Source organism: Mandrillus leucophaeus, unplaced genomic scaffold, assembly GCF_000951045.1.
Source record: "Mandrillus leucophaeus isolate KB7577 unplaced genomic scaffold, Mleu.le_1.0 Scaffold79, whole genome shotgun sequence".
Classification (NCBI taxonomy): domain Eukaryota; kingdom Metazoa; phylum Chordata; class Mammalia; order Primates; family Cercopithecidae; genus Mandrillus; species Mandrillus leucophaeus.
This window is the reverse complement of record NW_012108585.1, coordinates 845,702-851,828: the sequence shown is the minus strand read 5'-3', so window position 1 is coordinate 851,828 and position 6,127 is coordinate 845,702. Positions and strand designations below refer to the sequence as shown.

Sequence of the window (6,127 nt, the reverse complement as noted above, 5' to 3'; positions counted from 1 at the left end):
ACGAGCTAATACAAGAATTCAGCAAATCTGCAAAAGTACAAGACTGACACATAAAAATTAGTTGTATTTATATATACCAGCAATCAACAATCTGAAAAGGAAATTAAGAAAACAATTTCATTTGCAATAGCATATAAAGGATCCAGGAATAAATTTAACCAAGGATGTGAAAGACTTGAATAATGAAACTACAAAACATTGCTGAAAGAAATTTAAAAAGACATAAATAAATGGACAGACACCCTGTGTTCATGGATTAGAAGACAATATAGTTAAAGATGGTGATACTACACAAAGTGATCTACAGATTCAACACAATCTCTGTCAAAATTCCACCATCCTTTTCTTCTAGAAATGGAAATCTAATCCTCAAATTCACATGAAATTTCAAGAAGACCCCAACTATCAAAAACAATAGTGAAAAAGAAGAACAAAATTAGAGGAAATCACTTCTAATTTTCAAAATTTACCACAAAACTACAGTAATCAGAGCAGTGTGGTACTGGCCTAAGAACAGACAGGTAAATCAGTGAAACAGAATTGAGAGTCCAGAAATAAACCTATACATATCATCAGATAATTTTTGAGAAGGGTACCAAGACCATTCAATGGGGTAAAAGGTCTCTTCAACAAATGATGCTGGGATAACTGGGTATCAACATGCAAAAGAATGAAATCAGACCCTACCTCATGGCATATACAAAAGTTAACTTAAAAATGGAACAATAGCCTAAATAGAAGAGTTAAATTGATAGAACTCTTAGAAGAAAACTTAGGTATAAATCTGTATGACCTTGGTTATTTATGACAACGGAGTCTTACATGACACCAAAAGCCCAACCATCGAAAGACAAAACAGGTACACTGGACTTTATCAAAATTTAAAACTTGGCACAGGCTTGAGCATCCCAATCAGAAAATCCAACATCCAAAATGCTCCAATCCAAAATCTGAAACTTTTTGAGCACCAACATGACACACAACAAAAATGCTCATTTGAACATTTTGGTTCAGATTTAGGAGGCTCCACTGGTAAGTATAATTCAAAGTTCCAATATCTGAAAAAATTCAAAGCCCAAAACACTTCTGGTCCCAAGCATTTTGGATAAGAGATACTACACTCAATCTGTATGTCACAGCACATTATCAAGGAGCAAAAAAGGCAACCTACAGGAGAAAATACCTGTAAATCATGGATCTGGACAAGGGTCTAGTTTCTAAAATATATAAAGAACTCTTATAAATCAACAAAAAGACAAACAATCCAATAAAAAATCAGCAAAGAACTTGAATAAACATTTCCCCAAAGATACACAAATAGCCAATAAGCATATGAAAAGATGTTCCATATCATTAATCATTAGGGAAATGCAAATCTAACCCATAATGAGGTATCATGTCACTCCCAGTAAGATGGCTCCTCAAAAAGTTAAACAAAGATTTCCACATGACTCAGCAATTCCATTCCTAGTGTACAGCCAAAAGAAATGAAAACAGGTACTCAAAAAAATACTTGTGCACAAATATTTATAGCAGCAGTACTCATAAGAGCCAAAAGGTGGATATAGCCCAAATGTTCATCAATGGATGAATAAACAAATTGTGATATTTCCATGGAATGGAATGTTATTTAGTCATAAAAGGGAATGAAGTACTGATGTGTGCAATCACGATGATCCTCGAAAACACTGTGCTAAGTCAAAGATGCCAAACACAAGGATCCGTAACATACTTTGAGTTACTTATAGGACATATCCTGATTAGACAAATCCATACAGATGGTAAAAAGCTGATAGCTGTCAGGAGCTGAGGGTTGGAAGAAATGGGAAATTGTTCCATGGGCATAGAGTTTTAGTTTTGTGAGATGAAAAGCATTCTAGAAATTGCACAGAAATGTGTATGTATTAACACTACTGAACTGTACACTTAAAAATGATTAAGATGGTAAATTTTGTTATGTTTTTTACAATAAAAAAATCAATCCCATCCACGAATGGATGGTCCCAGAGATCAGGTAGTCCAACCCCTTGTTTTACATGTACATGGGGAACTGAGACCCAAAAAAGGTTAACTATTTGCCCAAAATCACAGTTGGTCAGAGCAGCACTGGGAGTAGTCACAACTTCTACTCCAAGTCTAGCACTCTTTCTACTAAATAAACCCTCCTGTTGGCATAAGCCTCTGAAGCTCAGAAACTGAAAATTTCTTTTTAAATGTAAAAAGAAAAAGAACTTAGATAATGTGCAATTAAAGAAAAAATATGCTGCCTGGCTGGAAGAAGGGAAATGCGGAGTAACTGCTTAATGGGCACAGAGTGTTCTTTTGAGATGATGAAAATGTTTAGTAACTTGATAGATGTGGTACTTACAAAACATTGTGAATGTACTAAGTGCCACTGAATTGTACATTCTAAAACGGTTAATTGTATGATATTCGAATTTCATGTCTATTTAAAAAAATAAGTCTAAATTTATTTCAATTTTTAATCCAAATTTTCTTTTTTCTTTTTTTGAGATGGAGTCTCACTCTGTCACCCAGGCTAGAGTGCAGATGGCTCACTGCAACCTCCACCTGCAGGGTCAAGCGATTCTCTTGCCTCAGCCTCCTGAGTAGCTGAGATTACAGGTGCCCGTCATCACACCCAGCTAATTTTTGTATTTTTAGTAGAGACAGGGTTTTACCATGTTGGACAGGCTGGTTTCGAGCTGACCTCAGGTGATCCTGACCTCAGATGATCCACCCACCTCGGCCTCTCAAAGTGCTGGGATTAACAGGTGTGAACTACCACACCTGGCCTTAATCCAAATTTTCTAACTCATATATTCCCATCTTATTTTTCAGCTATGGGTGTTTTATCTGCTTCAATGTAAATACACATACAGAACAAAGGTAGAAACTCAAAAGGTCCAAAAAGCATGTATTTTGGAGTTAATTCCCATTCCTTCCCAATTTGGCTCTCCAAATGCTGCCAATGGTCCTAGTTACTCATTCTTCCAGAAATGAATATGAATGTTTTCAACCTACTTGCTTAGGAATCTGTATACATTCTCAATCAGAATTCTTAAATTCTGAAATTTTTCTTTTCTCATTCTCTCTACTTTTTCATTTTTATTTTTGAGATGGAGTCTCGCTGTGTCACCCAAGCTGGAGTGCAGAGGCACGATCTCGGCTCACTGCAACCTCCACCTCCTGGGCTCAAGTGATTCTCTGCCTCAGCCTACAGAGTAGCTGGGATTACAGACAAACCCCTTTTAGATAATTAAATCTAACTGGGTATTCTCACTACTGTGTCATCCTCTTTTAATATTTTCTGTCTTTTTTGTGCCTTCTGTTGCTCATTTCTTCATAGTTATTATTCCTGTCAATTTAGTCTGTTGTTTAACCATTAAACCATTTAAGTTTGAATTTTAATGTTCACATTTCTAGAAGTTCTTCAGAAGCTTTTAAATTATGCCTTTCTTTTCTTTGATGGTTTCTTATTCCTTCAATTCCTTCTTTTCTTTTATACACTTCATATACACTTACATATATCTTTACTGACATCATTATGTAAATAATTGTAATCACTTTCAGACTTGTCCATAATATCTTTAATTGTTAAAGTGCTATTTTCTGGTTGTGTCTATTCACCTTCATTGGTATGATCTGTAATTCAATTGTGAGGTCATCTTCTCTGGAAACTGTTTTGCCTCTGGACAGTGACAAGGAACTGTGAAAATGTCCCTGGGAGTTTTCTTTCAGTTCCTGATCAATTATGATGTACGTTCTTTGGTTTGGGACTCCTGTACCAAGTAGATGGTATAAATTTATGTTACAGCGCCATCTACATATGAGATGGAAGAATACCAAACAGGCTGGGCACCGTGGCTCATGCTTGTAATCCCAGCAGTTTGGGAGGTCAAATCGGGATGAGGCCAAATCGCGATGAGCTCAGGAGTTTGAGAGCAGCCTGGGCAGCAAAATACACACTGTCTCTACCAAAAAAAAAAAATTTTTTTTAATCAGCCAGGTATGGTGGTGAGCAACTATAGTCCCAGGTACTCGGGAGGCTGAGGTGGAAGGATTCCCTGAGCCCAGGAGTTTGAGGCTGCAGTGAGCTATGATTGTGCCGCTGCACTCTGTCCTGGGCAACAGAGTGAGACCCTGTCTCCAAAATAAAAAAAAGAAGATTACAGAATAATTAAGAACACTGGTAGCATTTGATGGGAATTTCTATTTTTCATAGGTCTCCCCTCTTATCCACAGTCTTCTGCACACAGGTAAAATTCCTTGCAGCTTTCACTGGCTAGGGCATTAAGGTCTCTCTTTTCATGGATAATTCAGCTTTTTGACACAGGCTACGTTCTAGCTCCCCTCTCTACCTAGTTCTAAGGCTTTCTGTCCTTGCATGGACATTAAAATTAGCATCAACTTCTCAACCAATATGTGGTCTAAAATCCCAGAGTATAAGTTCCTGTTTTGGCTTCGAGTGATCTCTGCTTATTATCTGGAGGTTAACCTCTCTTTCCTTAAAGCTTAGATATGTATTGGAAAAAACTTTTATTATATTCCACATTTCAGTTTGTTGCTGGGGGACAGCCATTCCACGGGGGCTTACCCCACTATGTTACCCAAAGCCCCTCAGTATAGTTTTTTAAACAAGTAAACCACTGTATTTTAGAGTAATCTTAGGCATGCCAGACAAACAGTTGACAACCAACTAAGTATCCAAACCAATGGAAAGAATCTCAAGATGTACACATAATTACTACCACATAATTCTCCTTAATTCATTCAAACGCTTATCATTCAGTATTAGATACTTCCACTAGAATGTGATATATAGCACGTGTTCATAGTGCTAGGTATATAGTGCTAGTTAGCACATTCTAGTGGAAGAAAAGAGAATATCAAGAAGCCTGACTAACGAGGATAAAGGTATTGCCATAAACAAGTGTGGAAGTTGGATAAAGAAATTAGAATTTGCAGGACAGAAATGATCTGTTGATGTTTCAACATGTTAACTGTAAGCATTTCAGAATACATGCAAGTGACTATATCCAGGTGCTATAACACTGTATTCCAATGATCTGGAATTAATCAGCTCAGCAGTATTAACTTTAACAATTAATAAAGAATATATCACCACAGTGACAATTTTAAAATATCGAATTTCACCAAATAAAAAATTTATACAAGATAACTTAAAACAGGTTCTTCTCTGGGTAAAAATAGATCCTCTAAGACACCAGGGGTCCCCAACCACTAGACCACAGGTTGATACCAGTCCATGGCCTTTTAGGAACTTGGCCACATAGCAGGAGGTGGGTGGCAGGCAAGGAAGCAAAGCGTCATCTGTATTTACAGCTGCTCCCTCATTGCTCGCATTACCACCTGAGCTCTGCCTCCTGTCAGCAGCATTAGATTTCTCATAGGACCATGAACGCTACTGTAAACTGTGGATGCAAGGGATCTAGGTTAAGCGTTCTTTATGAGAATCTAATGCCTGATGATCTGTCCTGTCTCCCATCACCCCCAGATGGGACAGTTTACTTGCAGGAAAACAAGCTCAGGGCTCCCACTGATTCTACATTATGGTGAGTTCTATAACTACTTCATTATATATTTTAATGTGATAATAATAGAAATAAAGTGTACAATAAATGTAATGTGCTTGAATCATTCCAAACTCTCCTAACCCCCACCCCCGACACCAATTCATGGAAAAACTGTCTTCCACAAAACCAGTCCCTGGTGCCAGAAAGGTTGGGGACTGCTGCTCTAAGAAACCTGGGATTACAAAGGCATACTCCAACTTTTACCAAAAGCTCTTTACAGTAAGTAATGAGAAATTTCTGCATTAAACCTTTTTCCGTGAAAGGAATGACAGAACTAGCTATCTGGGGATTAATTTCTGATGCTATGGGAAATGGAACTAAAAGTATTTTTTAAGTGATAACTGTCACAATATAATCTGCATCTGATATAAAAGTTGCAGGGATATAGCAAAGCACAATACAAACGATAAAAATAAACAGGCAGCTTCTCAATAAACCTTAATCTCATTTTAACCACTAGAGGGCTACCTTGACATTTGATTTCTGATCCCTTAGCCACTCAATTTTTTTTTTTTTTTTTTTTTTTTTTT

At 37.1% G+C, this 6,127-nt stretch overlaps 1 protein-coding gene across 1 annotated transcript in view; it reads right to left on the bottom strand.

Moving 5' to 3' along the window:
• LOC105529876 (serine/threonine-protein kinase WNK1) overlaps positions 1-6,127 on the bottom strand; it is a 163,518-nt gene that overhangs the window by 95,398 nt on the left and 61,993 nt on the right. The window lies entirely within an intron of this gene.